General features: G+C 45.6%; 1 protein-coding gene across 8 annotated transcripts in view; it reads right to left on the bottom strand.

Moving 5' to 3' along the window:
• LOC127433365 (PH and SEC7 domain-containing protein 3-like) overlaps positions 1–20,454 on the bottom strand; it is a 204,532-nt gene that overhangs the window by 101,917 nt on the left and 82,161 nt on the right. The window contains exon 1 of one of the 8 annotated variants that reach the window (XM_051685204.1): positions 2,706–2,973. The exons of 6 other annotated variants lie outside the window; for them this stretch is intronic. The gene's annotated coding sequence lies outside the window, so the exon portion shown is untranslated. Of the gene's footprint in view, positions 1–1,098; positions 2,617–2,705; positions 2,974–20,454 lie in introns of those variants that run through there. One more of the 8 variants, XM_051685205.1, reaches the window with a different exon arrangement.

Raw genomic sequence — 20,454 nt, 5'->3', positions numbered from 1 at the left:
ACACACAAATCACAAGCTCAATATACGGTAGAGTTCATGAGCAATGACCACTGACCAAGCACTTGACAATACTTAATGTTGAGCGCTGAAATCTGAGATCTGAAATATAAATCGGATTTTCTTTCTCCCTTTCTTACATCATTCATAGATTTCAAATGACAATAAAAATAAATATTGTCAGTAGTGATGAAGCATACAGTGGTTATTTGGCTTTGTAAGGCAGTGTTTTATGTTACTGCTGAAGAAACACATTTGACCTGTAATATTTTCACTAATATTTGTATTAATTTCAGATGGCAAAAGCTTTGAAGAAGGTACCAGTGTGAAAATACTTCACTGAAGTTTCACCAGTAAAAGCACAATGTCAAATCTGTTACAAAATAATCAGCATGGGGCATGTTCATTTTCTTATAAAGTTCAGCACTATTTTACATTTAGTAGAATGTTTTCATTCATACTATAGATTTTAGGCTTGGGATTGTTGCCTTTTTCACGCATCGATAATCAGACATTTTCCTCAATGAGTATTGATATATATTAGAGTTTTTTCAGATATAAATAGGGCTGCTCATTGCACAATAGTCTTTGTCTCTTCAGACATATTTCTCAACAACTTTGGTAAAGTATGTGCGGCAGAGTAAATTAAAGGGGTTCGCACACTGGATGCATCTGATGACACGTTCAAAAACAGTACGCACACAGAAGCTGCTTACTGCACACCTTTTCATGGATTATCCTGCTTATATGATGGTCACTTGCTAGCATTGATTAGTTAAAACTGTCATTAATTAATGCAGCACAAATTTTGACTGGAAGAAAAAAAAAAATTACGGTTAACTTTATCCAGGTTGTTAGATCTAGAGTTTTGTCCGTTCTAAATCAGATACAGAGATAAAGTAATGCAATAATATAGTTTTTTGGAGACCAAACACTCTTTAAAAACTGTGAATTTAAATACTCAATCCAGATATAATAATAGCCACATAATGTAGAAGGGTTGGCATTCCTGAGAACATGAAATATTCAATTCCTGTTCATTGTCATTTTCAAAATAATGAGGAAAAAGGGGCGTTGCTGAAGTGTAAAAGTTGCACTTACTGTTCAAGATGAGGAGAAAATCATCCAAAACACTCTATTCCTGCAGACTTTGACCTCTGAGACATCCAGATGGTATCCATTACGGCTGCACGATTGATTGAATTAAGAATAAAATTGCGATGCGGCCTTGCATGATTACTAAACTGTGAAAGGCTGCTTGTTATGAAACAATCTCCATTCAGAGCTTCAGAAGAAGAAAGGGCTTTTCTGATAAGAAGTATTATTCTTTCTCAAAACGATAATATGGATGATCACAAGAGATGTTTTCTAAACAAAATTAACTCTCATGAACAGTATGAGTTTTGTTTTGTACACAAATATTACTAGTATAAATTAGTTCGTGAATATTAGAAAACAAATCCTAGATGTGAAAACTAGAGGTCGGCCGATAATGGATTTTGCTGATGCAATATCTATGGTGGGGGAAAAAACTGCTTTCCAATTACAGTTCGCTGTAGTTTTTAAATCAATATATTAATGTGTAAATGTGTAGTGAGGGTTTTTGACACATTGTCAGTGCTGTTTGACTGCCTGTTATTCTAATGTCACACCACAGAGAGGCAGCATGACTCAAACACCACGGCTTCATCTGTGCTATCTGACAATATGAGACTCTGCAGAACAAAAATGGGCGTTTCCAAACCACTGAAATTCCCTACTTTCATTGGATAGTTTAGAAATGTCCATCCCGGTTTGAAAACACCCATTATTGTGCTGCAGAAACCTATACTTGGAGAATATGTCAAATATAACACACACACACACACACACACACACACAAATATACACTGTCAGGTTTGAAAGAGACACAGTGTCTCATATACTGACTGTCCCATGACAGTTCAATCTCTAGCTATCGGTTTAATCACACATACAGTAAGGTGCACAAGTCAAAGTACACTCGGGAAAATGCTTCTATTTTGCACATATTTTCATTACAAATTATATTATAGCACTATAATCTACTTAATCCAAACAACAACATTCTGTACATGATCATTATGGATTCAATAAAATGGCACTAAAGAGAGAAACAGCTTATAAATACAGGCGTCCGAACAGGTTCTGAAATTAGTGGGACAAAAACTAAATCCAGACCTCTTGAAAACAGCCCTAATAACGACAGAAGAATAAAAACAAGAAAATAAAAAAAGGGAAAAGGGAAATGTGCGATGTATGTTAGGGCACCATGTAAATAATTCGGCATTACCATCTGATACTAGCGCAATAGTTCGTGAAGGAAAAGCTAGTTGAGTTTGAATGACTATGGGTAAATAAAGACAACAGGACCTCTGATAAACGCGAACAATAAATGTACTTCTTCATCATACTTCGCCAATTCACTAACGTTTACAGGTGGAGACAATTACGTAAGTGAAATGAAAATGAACATGGTGCATTCCTCAACTGAGCCATAAATACTGCATTAAACTGATGTGCAGATGTCAAACTACTGAAAAGATACTTGCCCATCATCTACACTGCCAACGGCGCGACACACTCGAACGCAACGCATTCATAAACACTGATCCAGTCATAAGGGTATCGCGTTGCGTTCCAAGCGCGCAGTGAGCCATTATCAAACTTTCAAAAGTGTCTTTGTTTACCTGCAGTTTCACGTACACGTCCAGGGCTCTAACCTGCAAATCTCACACAGCGCTTTCACGAACATTCCAACGGTTCGTCCAGACCAAACGCGCCGCTAAAGTTTAAGAAACTGAAGAGAGTCCCTCCGCCGAAAAACTCACACAAAGCCCTGCTGCTCTCAGTGCAGAGGAGGGACAAGAAGAGCGGGAACATCCTCTTTAAACTCGGTTTTCTCACAAAACAACTGAAAGAACACTCAGGCTCCGACGTACAGAGGGAAAAGTAGTGTGCAACCATACTACACCTACTAGGCACGAAGTGAGAAGTATATATGCAGTGCGCAGTGTGCGTGGAATACCCGGCTGATTTGCATCTTTAAAGGGGCACTTTGTAATTTTTCTTTCATTAAAAAAGTTTTACTCCTAAAGAAATGAATAGTAGCCTACTTTTAATTGTTATTTTTTTAAATCCTCTACACTCACATTAAATTTATACTTTACTCAAATCAGTATTCTAATAACATTTTAAATGGAGCTGCGCTGCCTAATGTGGGTTGACATTAACATCACAACCAGCTGTCTCAGTAATCCCCGCTTTTGGATACTTTTTCTTATGGAATAAATTAATCATGGCTGACTGCAAATAGCAGAACCTCTCTACCAAGGGCGCACCTACAAGGTTGGCGAGGAGACCAGAGGCAATACTTTTTGAACGGATGTCTATGGAGAAGATGCTTCAGTACACTGAATAAACTGCTTTTGTGAGGAAACAGCTCATCACTTAATGAACTGACCACCTGTCTGCTAATCTTCAAAATGTTTTACACTAAACAATCCAACTATGTGTTGAGTTTACTACAATAAAATAGCTGTTTTATAAGAGAAGTCACAGACAATTTTGCGACAGGTGTCAGTTTACAGCTCTCCCCATTCATTTGTGTGGTATCCGCAAATGGTGACTTACTGTCGTAACACGCTAGTTGACCGTTACACTCTCTCCTATGGTATAGGAAGTTAGCATCTAAGTATAAAAGAATCTCTGGTGAAAAGTGCATTACTTAAAGGGATAATTCATCCATCATTTACTCACCATCATGTTGTTCCAAACTTGATTTTCTTTCTTCCGTGAAACACAATAGGAGGCCAGTTTTTTGGAGGATATAAAGACAGAAATAGGGAGCTTATAATTGTATAATTTTAATAATTAATTTGCCCATGAAGACATTTTTAATATATTAGGAAGAAGGAAATAACAGTACACACAGTAGTCCAGCAACCATGGATGGCATGTGCGCATCAACAATCGCATTTACTCAAAAAATACAGAATCAAATAAATTGTACATACAGTGATAGTGAATAAGACATTTACTCATAGTACACGTGAAGCACTTTTACCTTAAAGTTGCACTCACAAGGATGTGCAGCAATCTCCTGACAGTTTAAACGGCCTGGATCACCTACTTGGATTGTTACAGATGGACCATCATGATTTGTGAATCAGAGGAACTTTTGATCCTGAAGTTTTTGATTTTGGCTGATAGAATACACGCTTCAGAGGAAGATATTAGATGACTGCTTGACAAGAAGAAAACGCTGGATTTTCATGAGGTTCATGAATTACATCTGTTTAAATAAGATATGTGCATATTAGCAGATGGAATATGATATTAGTTTTATTGATATTTACCTTTTTATCATTAGAAAAGTTACCTGGAACTGTTGTGGAGAGACTCTTTTTTATTTTTTATTTTTTTTAGCATTGCTTATCTATCTGTTTTCAGCTTTTAATCCTTAACATCTGCCATTTTTCAGCACGCATCGGGTTTTCCCCCACATTATTCTCTTTTCGCAATTCAACTGCGTGCATTTTCCGCATGCATCCGCTTTCTATTTTTATCGCGATTAAACTGCACACATTTTACAGCATGCACCCATTTTTTTCCTCTGTGTTATACGGATTATTGCATTGATCTCAAAGCACTGCTTATCAAGAACAACCATAACAACAAACAATTGCGTGAGGGATTCACATTGATCTCAAATCCTCACCGCTCAGGAACAACCAACAACAACAACAACAACAACAACAATCAGTTGCGGTAAGTCATGGCATACGCTCATGTTATTTCTTCCTGCATTACATGTCACATGTTTACTATAGCTTCTTCCTTCAGCAGTGAGGGATTCACATGTCATAAATGTAAGGAATTAGTCAGGCTGACGGAGAAGGATTAATGAGTAAGAGACACGCATCCGAACGCTAGTGGAGGTCAGTGAGAAAGAGAAGCCGGTAGATAATGTTTCGGATGCGGGTAGAACAGCGAGCAATACACACACTTTGGTTCTGGCTCTAGAGCCCCTGCAGCAGGGCGTTTGGGTGATGTCTCGGCAGCATACTCACTCAGCAAAGCGACACCACTCTCCCGTTCCTGTTAGGGTTTCCAATCGATTCTCCCCACTCAGTGAGGCACCCACTGAGAATCATGTTGAAAGAGCCTTAATAATTGGTGATTCTATTGTAAGGAACATGGAAATAGAGACTCCAGCCACTATTGTTAAATACATTTCGGGTGCCAGAGCATCTGACATCAGATCAAATTTACAAGTGCTGGCTAATGCTAAATGTACATTTTCTAAAATTGTTATTCATGTCGGCACTAATGATGTCTGGCTTCGCCAGTCGAAGATCACTAGAGATAATGTTAAAGAGGTGTGTGACTTGCAAATACAATGTCAGACACTGTAATACGCTCTGGCCCCCTCCCTGCTCATCGTGGTGACGAGGTTTATAGTAGATTAGTGCCATTGAATGGCTGGATGTCTGAGTGGTGTCCAGAGAATAACATAGGATTTATAGACAATTGGAAGAGTTTTTGGGGTAGACCTGACCTGCTAAAGAGAGATGGACTCCATCCCTCCAGGGAAGGTGCCGCTCTCCTCTCTAGTAATTTGGCTCATAGTCTTAATAATGATAGTATTTGACTAACTGGGGCCCAGGTCAGGAAGCAGACAAACTGGTTAATCCGAACGTCTGCTAGCTGCCTTGAGACATCACATAGGTCACATAAACTATAGCACATAGAGACTGTATCACCTAGATCTCACATAGAGACTGTGTCTGTTCCCCGAGCTACCAAACATAAAACTCTCACTAAATCATTAAAAAAAATTTTGATTAAGGTCAAACTTGAACAAAACAAAAAATTTTAAGATAAACATCATATGAAGGTAGGGCTACTAAACATTAGATCTCTTTCTATTTACAGAATTGTAAATTAAATTATTACAGATCATGGTTTGGATGTGCTCTGTTTGACTGAAACCTGGCTTAAACTGGATGAATATATTAGTTTAAACGAATCAACTCCCCCAGCTTATTGTTATAAACATGAGCCTCGTCTGAAGGGTTGTGGAGGAGGTGTTGATACAATTTACATTGTATGCGTGAATAGCGTGAAGCCTCCACACGCGCTACGTCTCCGCGGTAACGTGCTCAACAAGCCACGTGATAAGATGCATAGATTGACGGTCTCAGACGCGGAGGCAACTGAGATTCATCCTCTGTTCAAGTTCAAGTTCAAGTGTTTTTTTATTGTCGTTCGACCATATACAGTTAGTACAGTACACAGCGAAACGAGACAACGTTCCTCCAGGACCATGGTGCTACATAAAACAACATAGGACAAACACAGAACCACATGAGACTACACAGACTGAATAAGACCTACACATTCCTACATAAAGTGCACGTGTAAACATGTGCAAAAAGTACAGGACATTACAATAATTACTAAAAAGGAAACAGGACAATAGGCACAGTAAGAGACAGTGAGAGACAGTGCAGCGCCGACCAGTACACATTTCTAATCTGAGTAGTGCAAAAAGATGACACTTTCTAAAAATGCAGAATGTAAACATAACATAATATGAAATAGTGTTCTATGGACATAGCAGTTATTGAGGTAGCAGCCAGGTATAAAGTGACAATGAATTAAGTGCAACTCTGGACATGTGCAAAAGTTGGATGGTGTACAGGTGTGTGTGTGTGTGTGTCAGTCCAGTCTCTGACTATTGAGGAGTCTGATGGCTTGGGGGAAGAAGCTGTTACACAATCTGGCCGTGAGGGACCGAATGCTTCGGTACCTCTTGCCAGACGGCAGGAGCGTGAAGAGTTTGTTTTTAATTAATTTTTTTAATTTTTTTTTAAATTATATTTATTTATCACACATTAGCACATATACAGTGAAATTCTTTTTTTCACATATCCCAGCTAAGCTGGGGTCAGAGTGCAGGGTCAGCCATGATACAGCGCCCCTGGAGTAGATAAGGTCAAGGGCCTTGCTCAAGGCCCAACAGTGGCATCTTGGCGGTGCTGGGGCTTGAACCCCCAACCTTCTGATCAGTAACCCAGAGCCTTAACCGCTGAGCCACCACTGAGGGGTGTGTGGGGTCATCCATAATGCTGGTTGCTTTGCGGATGTAGCGTGTGGTGTAAATGTCTTTGATGGAGGGAAGAGAGACCCAGATGAACTTCTCAGCTGTCCTCACTATCCTCAGCAGGGCTTTGCAGTCCGAAACGGTGCAAGTCCCAAACCAGGCAGTGATGCAGCTGCTCAGGATGCTCTCAATAGTCCCTCTATAGAATGTGGTGAGGATGAGGGGTTGAAACCCGGATTGAGGCGAGTCACTACGCCACCATGAGCACTTAGAGCACATTGGGAATTGGGCATTCCGAATTGGGGAGAAAAAGGGGAGAAAATAAAAAATAAAATTTAAAAAAAGAAAGAAAAGGAGGGACGAGTCAAAATACATTTTGTGGTAATCAACATTATTCCACAAATGCTGTCGATTGAGCTTAACTTGTATTGAACCCGTAATATTGTAATATACAGAGACTGCATTACATACTAATAAAGTTTATTTTGCAGATATTTTCCAAATTCCAAGATATATCTAAAAAAAAAAAAAAATGGATCACTTGCTTGATCACTAGCTTTTCTTTTTTCATTCCTTTAGGCTAAGGGTTCATATGGACAGAGAGTCAAAAACTGAGAAAGACGGCTGTTTGCTTTCATTTGAAACACAATCTTTCACCCTTCCTGTGTTAGTCATGGTTCAGGATAAAAGAAATGACTTTATTCTGGAATGTGGGAACCACAACTAGAACATTACCTTCATATTAGAGCACGACTATATAAACTGAACGAGTGACCACACCTCTCCCTCTAAATGAAAACACAAGTAAAAAAAAACACAAAAACTGCTGCTATTTTCAGCTTAACTCAAGCACTGAGATGGTTTCTTGTTATACAGATATTTCTTTTAAATGATGGAGGATTATGAGCTCAAAAGGGAGTGACACAAAAGCGATGACACCGTTAACTGTTGTAGTCACTGGTGGCGAGACACACAGTGTGTTAATGTCGTGTTACTGATCGCAGGTCCTGCGCCTCTGAATGCTGCAGCAGTTGCATGGACAGTGACCACAGACCGGCCACACATGATGTTTGGTTTTTCTGGGGCCCTGAAGGGAGTGTCCAAGCAGCTGGACTTACTCTCTATCCTAACCATGGCATCAGGAAGCGTGTCTGGAACTTCAGTGGAGAATTAACCAGTTAAAACCAGAGCTAAACAATGACAAGGCCAATCAAGGACTACCCTACAAAAACTTTACATTTACTTACAACATTTAAAATGACACTTCAGGGCTTGTCATTCAGCTTTTCCAGGTACTTGTCATTCAGACAAGTAAAACTGTCATTTTTCTTTCTTTCATTTTTGTTTGTTAGTTTTCGTTCTGTCTTTCTTTCTCTTTATCTAAAAGTACTTCATAGCAGCAAAGTTAATAAACACCTTGAAAATGAATCAACACCTTGAAATTTGAGTCAGCCAATCAGGATTCAACATTGCTATGGTTTCCACAGTTCCCTTTCTGTCACTCACTCGACGTTGTGTCAATGTAGTGACACTAGGGGTCGCCCTTGGGAGCCCCGAACACATCTGATCTTTGAAAAAAGGCCAATGGGAATTGGCGAGTGGAATTTGCATGTCACTCCCCATGATATACGGGTATAAAAGGAGCTGCCTCGCAACCACTCATTCAGATTTTCTCTTTGGAGCCGAGCGGTTGTGTTCAGCGAGCTGAATTACTCTGCCGATCCATTCACCTCGAAAAGCTGTTGGATTTACGGCGCATTACAGCGGCATCACCCCCTCTTGCACTGGTGAAGTGCAGAGAACGCCCCTGGGTGCTTCAGCAGCTAAAAGAGTATATTCTTCCTACTGAAAGAATATATTTTCCCAGTACACTCGTTTGCCCCGCTGGGATGAGACCGCCGGCTCGTCTCAGAGCGAGTTCCTGATCTCGTTTCGACGCTCGCAAAGTGGATGAGCTCTCAATTGCAGCATCGGAGAGCGGGCTGTCCAGTCTGACGCTGAGGACTCGACTGGGCTCCCACCTTCTGGTGCGGTCGCCCAGTCGCAGCCTGACACGCAGCTGGCAGCCATGCTTGCCCGGGTGGCTGCGTGTGTCGGGCTGAAGTGGAACCCTTCACCCCCCCTGAACCCTCACAGCCTGACGATTGGTTCTTGGGCCCGGAGCGCCGCTCATGGCCGTGCCCCGCCCTGGTCCCTTTCTTCCCGGAGGTGCATGAGGAGGTCACGAGGTCGTGACGGGCACCTTTCACTGCCCGGACATGGTTTCTCCGCTCTCACTACCCTTGATGGTGGGGCTGCCAGGGGGTACTCGGTGATTCCCCAGGTGGATAAGGCGGCTGCGGTGCACCTGTGCCCGCAAAACATCGCCACCTGGCGGGGCCACCTGAGACCCCGTCCAGCGCCTGTAGGGTTACGTCGTCTCTGGCGACTAAGGCCTGTGGTGCCGCTGGACAGGCCGCCTCCGCCCTGCATGCCATGGCTCTCCCTGCAAATGCACCAAGCCAAGGTGCTAAGAGAACTGCACAAGGGTAGTTCTGACCCAGGATTGATGCAAGAGCTGTGCTCAGCGACCGACCTCGCTCTCCGGGCGACAAAGGTCACGGCACGGACTCTCGGGCAGGCGATGTCCACCCTGGTGGTCCAGGAGAGCCACCTATGGCTCAACTTGGTCGAGATGTGGGAAGCTGACAAGGTACGGTTCCTTGACGCTCCCGTCTCCCAGGTCAGCCTGTTCGGCGACACTGTTGAGGACTTCGCCCAGCAGTTCTCGGCAGTGAAACAGCAGACGGAGGCTATTCAGTACATCCTGCATCGGTGCAGTTCAAGACCTCGCACCTCGTCTGCTCATCGCCAAGGGCGTCCTCCTGCTGCAACAACACCGGCTCTGCCGCAGCCTGCCCCCGTGGCCCGGCCCCAGCGTGGAGCCACCCGCAGGAAGCAGATGCCACCCGTCTCACGGCCGGCCATCAAGAACCCGAGGAAGTCTTCAAAGCGCCCCTGAGACGGGCGACCCAGGCATGTGGAGACCTGCTGCAGGCCTAGAGATGGTAAGCAGACCACTCCATCCCACGGTGGAGGGCCGGGAGGAGAATCCTTTGCCTTTTCGTAGATTCGCCGCATTCCCGAAGCTGTGGCACAAACACGGCCACACCAGGCCGGTTCGACGGACTGCAGGGACGACTTTCCTCCTCCCTGACCGGCCCTATGGTGGGTATCCAGAGCCAGATAAGTGCTTCGATGTTCCCAGACTCAGCACAGCCACGAAGTCGGGGCTCCAGCCCCCTCGATGTGGCACCTCAGGCTCCACCCCATCGTGAGGCCCCACCTGCCGGTACGTCCAATGTGATTGTCCCCTTGGTCCTGATCAACCACTGCGATGGGTTGGGGAGCGCGAGCCCAAGCTGACTCGGCTACGCGATTCAGTTCGCCAGGCGCCCGCCCAGGTTCAACGGCGTCCGTTTCACTTCAGTGAAAGGCGAGAACGCTGCAGCCTCGCGCGCCTGTTCCTCCAGCCAAGATGAAGAGGGGGTTTTACAGCCCCTACTTCATCGTAACATTTTACAGACCCACGGCGAATTTCCGTGAGGAAGGACCTTCTTTCTCAGGGACGGGACACCATCTGGCACCCATGACCAGACCTCTGGAATCTCCACGTATGGCCCTTGGACGGGATGCGGAAGACCTAAGTGGCCTACCACTGGTGGGTGCATTGAAGTGACGTCTGTTCGCTAAGTGGTGTTCTTCCCGATGCGAAGACCCCCAGAGATGCGCAGTTGGATCAGTGCTTTCCTTCCTGCAGGAGGGGCTGGAAGGGCGGCTGTCCCCCTCCACCTTGAAGGTGTATGTAGCCGCTATACTGGCACATCATGATGCAGTAGACGGTAAGTATTTGGGGAGGCACGAATTGATCGTCAGACATCTACCCACTGGGGTGAGGCCTCTCCCATGATACTAAAGCAGGAAGTCGTTCTTCCACAACCACAGTAAATACGTTTCCATCCAAGGATTTTTTGCGGAAAAAGTTTTAGTGCATCAAAATAAAGCTGATTGAAATGCAAATTATCGCTAAAATGTCTACATAATATTTTTCCGTTTAACTCTAGCGCATAAATTCTATGTCGATACTTCACAAAAAAATTGCCATTAACGCAAAAATATAGTGTCACATGACAGAATTTGCCCCAATCGTTAGCCTGTATTAATCATGACGACAAGGTATTTGCATTGAAAGCCAATTTATTGTACATTATTATGGACTGATCTTAACGGCATATAGATTTGATGCTGCAAACATGACACTTCCAGGAGTGCCAACACAAATATCTCGTATTATGCACTTCGACAAGTGCACGGAGATCAAATGAATAGCCACTCTTTGCGATTAAATTAATCATGGTAGACATCCGTTTATTTATTTTAGTTGCTTTTCCACACCATTCAAAATAATAGACGGCAGTCATGGAATTAGCCTACAATATAAAAAACATATCATTTCTATGCACAAAGATGTTTTAAATTAAAACTAAATACACAATGCTAGGAGAAAAACTTCAGTGTGCTTTTTTGGAACACTTACATATAGCCCAATTCTATAAAATTATTGTTTAGCTTACTTTTCCTGTATTAAATAAATTACCAAACGAAAAAAGCATTAAATTAAAAAATAAATTACCAACCAATTTACACAAACTTAAATTAGCTTTACCCTGTTCTGTAGACAAAAAAAGTTGGCTGAATGACATTCTCAGAATGTTCTACATTTTTTCAAGAAACTATCAGAACTATCTGTCCAATGCTGAGATCACTTTCAGAAAACAAGCTTTTGAACATTTAAAAACTTTTAAATATTTTAAATCTAACCCTTTTTACCTCGGATCGCATTTGCTGAGCTTCTTCAGAAAATGTAAATTGCATTATGACACTAAAATGTATTTGCTGGACAAATATGCAGGACATAATGCAGTTGTGATGGCGATGCTTTAGATTAGATGACTGTTCAAAATAGCCTATTGAATATCAAGAATGTATCATATGTAAACCCTGATATTACACAGCATCAATGTTTCTTTAATAGTTGTGCACTCAGCATATACACATTGATGGATGGTCCTTATACTAAGACTGAAAGTTTCCCCATTACTTGGTGCAAGTTTCCAGCTTGAACAGGGTCATGACGATTCCCTTTCGGGTCGGAACCGGTGGCAACCTACGATAGGCGCAACATCAGGACCAACATTACAGTCCTATCAGAAGGGCAACAGCTCCCGTTTGATTGCAATTCCTTGTCTTCTGATTGCATTTATTTGTGAAATTAAAATTACAGTAAGCTGGCTAATTTCAATGAATTGTCCCCATTTTATCAAAACTTCAGTGGAAAAAAATTAGGGACATCTGGGAGGCGAATTAGCGATAAACACTCATTTCTGTATGGAAACGGCTTAAGGGCAGATTTCTTTTGCGATAAACCAAAACAAAGTGTTTTTTTAGGCATGATGTCATCACGCACACAATTTTTATCGATAAAAGGCCATTTGAATGGAAACAGGCAGAAGACGGCAAATTTCGTAAAATTTGTTTTATGCATTTTCACTTTGTCGATAACAAAATAGCGCAAAAAGAGGATGGAAACTAGGCTAGTGAAATGAAATAAAAGGCCATAGAGTTAATTTAATTATACAGAAGATTTAAAAACAACTACTGCATGAAAGAACAAGACTGATCCACTTTACCACTGATGCTAACAGAAAATAGAGCAAATTAAGTAAAAACTTTGGCATCAAGATCAGTGTAAATGCACTGAATGTACACAAACAGCACTGCAAAACAATGGAAAAGAGAATAAAAAATGGATAGTATTTTTGAAAAATATGTTTAAAATCCTGTATAGTCACATGAGATGAAGACACCAAAAATGTTTGTAGCCTACTAAAAGTTGTTTTATTTTACATGGAGCAGTTTGCACCACAGCAAACAAAGAGTATATAACGTAATGTCCTGACAATGCTTGTAAAAAATAAGGAACACTGCGTCAGGAAGACTGCTATTTTTTGTTCTCTATTGCGTCGCTTTATTTACAGAAGTCCAACAGTTGCTTCTGTGTTTGTTTCCATCATGGCCTGGCGCAGCATTAGTGGGTTTCCCTCTGGGGTTATGTCATACTCTGAGATTCCCCCGATGTACTTGAGCCCATACACAGATGCGAGGGACAGTAGTCGATAGCTCTAATTCAGGGTTCCCCAATTAGTTTTCACCAAGGGCCATATTCTGTCAACAATACAAAGCCAAGGGATACCACCCTCGATGTAATGAAAAACTGTTTGTGCTGCTGCTAATAATATTATTATTATTACTATTGTTGTTTTGATTGTTTTTGCTAAAAGAGTCGTGACATAAATATCCTGTTTTTGTTTTTGTTTTTTGTTTTTATAAGTTTTTTTCTCAGTATTAGTAGCCTGTTTTATTTATTCAAACAATTATAAACATTTTGTTTGTATACAGAAAAACAAAACTACACAACTTTGCCTGTTGAAAAAAATTAAAATAATAAAAACTGAATGAAATAATGAAAAACAAAAAACTTTAATGAATAATCTTGATCTCCATGTTCTCCTTGGAACCGTTCCTGCTCATCTCCAAATGGGACCTACTCCCTGCACTTTCCCTAATTGCAAATTCAGTTATTAGACCTGTTAGCATTAATATTGTTATTGTTCTTCCTTTGATTAATGGGGGTCAAACTGTACCTGTATTAACTGACATATACTCCCCATTCAATGAAAGAAGTGACAGCGACGGGCTGAAGCAACCTCTGATGTTGGGACTTTACTCTGCTGTAGCAATCCTGAGACACTGATCAAGATGTGCACTATCCTGGTTCTTGATGATATTCATTATAGAAAACGATGACTCACAGACGTAGGTGCAGCTGGCACCCCTGAAAATTATATAATTGAACCGTTTGTACTGCAAACACCTGGTCTGTTTTTTAAAGGCTGCTTATGGTGTTTTGTCTTAATATATATTATTTAATTTATATCATATTCTCCTGGCATTAATAATAGCAGAGAAGTTCATAGTAAAAATATCCCATAAAAATAATCTTTACATGCAATATTTTACTGTACACAAACAAACTTAAGAACCACACTGCTAATTTTATTGCGAGGAAAATATAACAAAGTATTGCAATAATGGCAGAACCTTGTGTTATATTATGCAGGCATTAATCCAGACAATATAAAAAGAGTAGTTGGGTTCGGGAGTCTGTTTACTCATAGCAAAATACAAGTTCAAATATAAACAGGATGATATTTATGCAACATGCATCAACACCATGGAAAGAACATAATGAAACAGTTATGCCAAAATAGGTAAATAAATGCCTTAACAGCGTTCATCTAGCATTCACAGCTGGGCAGGGCAGGAGACTGGGAAAATGTTTGTAGAACAGCAACAACGCCGCCTACTGTACGAGGGTGAAATTTTGTTTGGTTTTTATTTTTCACGGACTCTGTGTGTGTTTCGTCGGAGGTTCGTCTCGCAAAATCGTCACAGACTTGGTGTGATCAGGCCTTTGGCGCGAGCCAAACAGTTGTCTCTCGCGGGCCGGATCTGGCCCACGGGCCACCTATTGAGGAACCCTGCTCCAATTGGTGTGTTCTAGTTGATTGTGTATGTACATATATGTGTGATTTGATCTGTAGTCCCCAGAAATGTTGAATTCTTGCTACGTTGGCTTGTCGATATGATGTAATTGTTATCCAGTGTTGTTACCTTTAGTTATCCGGTCTTTTCCACACACATGCGCACTCATAAAAACTATAAGAAAGAACATCACTTGTGTGTAAACATGACATCACTGACACCGTTTACAATGCACTTTAAGGTGCTGTATGCGATTTTAGCCATTCTGGAACTTCCTTGCTTGTGCTGTTTGATGTGATTGAGAGTTGTTTCTCTCCAGCGCATAACTTACGTTTTACTGTTATTTTCTCTGTTTTATTATGTAAATGTTATGAATTCAAAATCAGGTATACATTTCCATTTCACAAAACATCATGGTTACTGGTGTAACCTCCATTCCCTGATGGAGGGAACGAGATGTTGGTGTCGATGTAGTGACACTAGGGGTCACTCTTGGGAGCCCGAGACACCTCTGGTCTTGATAAAAGGCCAATGAAAATTGGCGAGTGGTATTTGCATGCCACTCCCCCGAACATACGGGTATAAAAGGAGCTGGTATGCAACCATTCATTCAGGTTTTACGTTGAGGAGCCGATATAAGGTCCGGCCATTTCAGCGGGTAGTTCAGCGTTGTGGCAGGAGGGACCAACGTCTTGTTCCCTCCATCAGGGAATGGAGATTACACCGGTAACCATGACGTTCCCTATCTGTCACTCACTCGACATTGGTGTCGATGTAGTGACACTAGGGGTCCCTATACAAAGCGCCACAAGGCTGAATGGTGTTACGTGAACTGGCGGTGTGCGGTGGGCAGACTTGCTGTGTGCCTCATAGCCAGCACACCAGGTCGACATGTAACCTCCCCCAACACAGTTATGAGTGTCGAACGGCCCTTTTTGGGGACAAGTCGACTACCCAAAGATAGAGACAGCCTTAACCCAGTCGTGGCCTCTTTCCCCTTCTCTTTTTCCACTCCCTAAAAAAGAAGGGGGATTATCCGACTGGGCCGCCAGGTCTAGTCGGGGGGGGTGACCCTCCCAAGGGGAGGACACCGCAGAGATCACACCTCGCCCCAAGAGAGGGGGGGATATTTAAGTGGAAGAATACATCACATGGTCTTTCCAACCATGTGGAGAGCCTTCAAGGTAGATCCTGCCCAATGGGGGAGGAGTTACTACAACATGGAGACTGGGGCAGAGGGGCTCTGCCCAAGGAAGACGCAGTTTGCCAGCAGGGAAATGAATTAGCGGAAGATATAGATCGCATGGGGTTAGCCTTACAGGGAACCGCCACATGCAGAGCACCTACCCCAGAACCGGGCTCTTAGTTAGCGCGTGTACTGGGCCAGCAGCGAGTCTCTCCAAAAACTCGACTGCCACAGGGCTCGAAGGAAGTCAACCAGGGAACAAATTTTGTGAACACTACTGGTGTTCAGTGCACATCTTCAGCTCAAAAAGAGGTGGAAGGCGCTATGTGCAAGCGATACACCTGGCAGGCTATCCTGGGCTTATCCGCTTGTTGCGTGCCACTACCTGGGACGAAACCGGTTCCACCCGGAGGTTGTAGAACCTTGCAAAGGTGTTGGGTGTTGCCCAGCCCGCTGCTCTGCAAATGTCTGTTAGAGAGGCACCTCTGGCCAAGGCCCAAGAAGCTGCTACACCACGGGTAGAATGGGCTCGTAGCCCTACCGGGGGCGGCATGTTTTGGGCAAGATATGCCATAGTTATAGTGTCAACGAGCCAGTGGGCGATCCTCTGCTTGGAGACAGTGCTTCCTTTCCGCTGTGTACCAAAAGCAGACAAAGAGCTGCTCAGAGATTCTAAAGCTCTGCGTGCGATCCAAATAGATGCGTAAAGCACGCACCGGACACAGCAACGACAGGGCTGGGTCTGCCTCCTCCTGGGGTAGCACTTGCAGGTTCACCACCTAGTCCCTAAAGGGGTGGTGGGAACCTTGGGCACATAGCCCAGTCAGGGTCTCAGGATCACGTGAGAGTAACCTAGACCAAACTCCAGGCATGTTTCGCTGACAGAGAACGCTTGCAGGTCACCTACCCTCTTGATGGAAGTGAGCGCAGTCAGGAGGGCAGTCTTCCAGGAGAGTGCCTTAAGCTCGGCTGACTGCAAAGGCTCAAAGTGGGCTCTCTGTAGACCCTGAAGAACTACAGAGGTCCGCTGAGGGAACGAGGCGTGGCCTGGAGGGATTCAGCCTCCTGGCGCCTCTTAGGAACCTGATGATCAGATCATGCTTCCCTAAGGACTTACCGTCGACTGCGTCGTGGTGTGCTGCTATGGCAGCAATGTACACCTTCAAGGTGGAAGGGGACAGCCTCCCTTCCAACCTCTCTTGCAGGAAGGAAAGCACTGATATGACTGCGCATCTCTGGGGGTCTTCCCGACGGGAAGAACACCACTTAGCGAACAGACGCCACTAAAAGGCATACAGGCACCTCGTAGAGGCTAGGAGCCCTAGCCTGAGTGATCGTGTCTACCATCGCAGGTGGGAGACAGCTTAGGTCTTTTGCGCCCCGTCCAGGGGCCAGACATGGAGATTCCAGAGGTCTGGGCGCAGGTGCCGGATGGTGCCCCTTCCCTGAGAAAGAAGGTCCTTCCTCAGGGGAATTTTGCCGGGGGGAGCTGTCACGAGGAGCGTGAGGTCCGAGCACCACGTCTGGGCGGGCCAGTAGGGTGCTTACCAGGACGACCTTCTCCTTGTCCTCCCTGACCTTGCACAGGGTCTGTGCAAGCAGGCTCACTGGGGGAAAACACATATTTGCGAATGCCAGGGGGCCAGCTGTGTGCCAGCATGTCTATGCCGAGGGAGGCCTCGGTCAGGGGGCGGACCAGAGCGGGCAGTGGGGAGGATTCTTGGGAGGCGAACAGGTGCAGCTGGACCACCTGAAGGTGGAGTCTCCACTCTCCCCTGAGGGTAACCTGTTGTGACGGCGCGTCCGCTGTAGTGTTGAGGTTGCCCGGGATGTGAGTGGCTTGCAGCGACTTGAGGTGCTGCTGACTCCAGAGGAGGAGGAGACGGCGGGCGAGTTGTGACATACAACGAGAGCGCAAACCACCTTGGCGGTTGACATATGCTACCATTGTCGTGTTGTCTGTCTGAACTAACACGTGCTTGCCCTGGATCAACGGCTGAAACCTCCTCAGGGCGAGCAGAATTGCCAACAACTCGAGGCAGTTGATGTGCCAACGCAGCCACGGACCCGTCCAGAGGCGAGATAGTTGAGAATGTGAATGCCCACCTCCCTTAACGGGGCAAGGCAGCCTCTGTGATCTTCGTAAAGACGCGAGGAGACAGGGACAGGCCGAAAGGGAGGACTTTGTACTGATACGCCTGACCCTCGAACGCAAACCGCAGGAAGGGTCTGTGTCGAGGAAGGATCGAGACGTGAAAGTACGCATCCTTCAGGTCTACCGCCATGAACCAATCTTGATGCCGGACCAGCCCTCGTGATGGATTGGAAGGCGCAAGCCATGCGTCCAAGTTCCATGCAAGGGGGACCAAAGGGACAACGTCATCGGATGTACCGGCAGGTGGGGCCTCGCGGCGGGGCGGAGCTCGAGGTGCCACACCACGTCGTGGCCGTGCTGAGTCCGAGGACATCGAAGCACTTACCTGGCTCCTTGTGACCACCCCCGGAACAGCCTGGGATGGGGGAGGAAGAGGCCTGTCCTCGTGACCCGTGGAGACTGTCACATCGGGGGCGGATTTGCGCCACAGCTGGGCGCTCAGGGCGGGAGACCGCCACTGGAGCGCCAACCTGCCAAATGGAGTGGTGGACGGTGGTCGTGATGCCAGCTGTACACACCGGATACGTGACCCAGGGAACAAGGAAACCACTCTTGCTGAGCTCTTGAGTGCTGCAGCCACTTGGGCATGCAGCGCAATTAAATGCAAAAGGTAACAAAAAGATGAAGATCTGCTTACCAGCTCCAGAGCAGCGGGTTTCGTTGTCCCTGGGTCGCCCATCTCAAGGGCGCTTTGAAGCCTTTCACGGGTCCTGGGCGGCCGCGAGACGGGTGGCGTCTGCTTCCTGCGGTGGGCTCCATGCCGGGGCTGGGCCGAAGGGGCGGGCTGCGGCGGAGCCGGTGCAGTCACCGCGGGGGGATGCCCTTGGCGATGAGTAGATGGGGTGCGGGATCTTGAGCCGCGCCGGGGCAGGATATGCCGGCTAGCATCCATCTACTGCTCTACCATCGAGAACCGCTGGGCAAAGTCCTTGACGGTGTCGCCGTATAGGCCCGCCTGGGAAATGGGGGCAGCAAGGAATCGTGTCTTGTCGGCCTCAACCATCTCGACCAGGTTGAGCCAAAGGTGGTGCTCCTGGACCACTAGTGTGGCCATCGTCTGCCCGAGAGACCGCACCGTGACCTCTGTCGCTCGTAGAGCGAGGTCGGTCGCCGAGCACAGTTCCTGCATCAATCCCGGGGCAGAACTACCCTCGTGCAGTTCCTTTAGCGCCTTGGCGGACTTGCAGGAGAGCCATGGCGTGCAGGGCGGAGGCGGCTTGTCCAGCGGCACCGTAGGCCTTGGCCGTCAGAGACGACGTAAACCTACAGGCCTTGGAAGGGGGCTTTGGGCACCCGAGCCAGGTGGCGGCGCTCTGCGGGCATAGGTGCACCGCGAGCACCTTTATCCACCGGGGGATTGCCGAATAACCCTTGGCCAACCCACCATCGAGGGTAGTGAGAGCGGGGAAGCTGAAAAGATCGGGACCGGGCAGTAAAAAAGTGCCTCCCGCGACCTTGTCAGCTCTTCATGCACTTCCGGGAAGAAAGGAACAGGGGCGGGGCGTGGCTTTGAGCGGCCACGCTAAATCCACTCTAACTGACGCTCGCGGCTGCCCGGGAAAGCATGTCGTCATCTCCGCGTCAGCCTGTGACTGGGCGATCGACCCCGAAGGGAGGAGCCCAGCTGAGGCTTCCGACTGGACGAGCCCGCTCTCCAATGCTGCGCTCGAGAGCTCATCACTTTCACGGGCTCCGAATGAGAGGTCGAACTCGCCGTGAGACGAGATCGGGGCAGACGAGTGTGCTGGGGAATGGGAGGTCCGCGGGGGGATACCCGGCGGAGGCGGTCCCATTGGGGTCCCCAAATCGCCCCCAGTGCTAGCCGCGCTGGCCTCAAACCCGTGGGTAAAAGGACCGAGGCGGGAGCCTCTGGGGTGGCTCGCTTTCTTACAAAGGCGAGCCACGACCGCAACGTTGCCATAGACATATTCTCGCAATGAGAACATGACCATCCACGAATGCTGTCTCCGCGTGAGCAGTGCCCAGACACGAAAGACAGTGATCGTGACCGTTAGAAGGTGAGAGATAACGAGCACAACCAGGAATAACACACAATCGGAAAAGCATCTTTAAAAAGACGCGTCTTTAAAAAGACGTTCCGTGTGTGCGCTCTTTTAGAGAAATATATACTCTTTTAGAGGGGAAAAATGCTCTTTCAGAAAATATACTCTCTAGTTTTTCTGCCGAAGTGCCCAGGGGCATTCTCTGCAGTGCACCAGTGCAGAGGAGGGAGAAGCCGCTGAAATGCGCCGTCAGATCCAGCAGAGGTGAATGAACAGTAGTATTCAGCTCAATGAGCATGACCGTTCGGCTCCGAAGAGAAAATCTGGATGAGTGGTTGCATAC

The sequence above is a fragment of the Myxocyprinus asiaticus genome, chromosome 43 (assembly GCF_019703515.2).
Source record: "Myxocyprinus asiaticus isolate MX2 ecotype Aquarium Trade chromosome 43, UBuf_Myxa_2, whole genome shotgun sequence".
Classification (NCBI taxonomy): domain Eukaryota; kingdom Metazoa; phylum Chordata; class Actinopteri; order Cypriniformes; family Catostomidae; genus Myxocyprinus; species Myxocyprinus asiaticus.
This window is presented reverse-complemented; position numbering and strand designations above follow the sequence as displayed.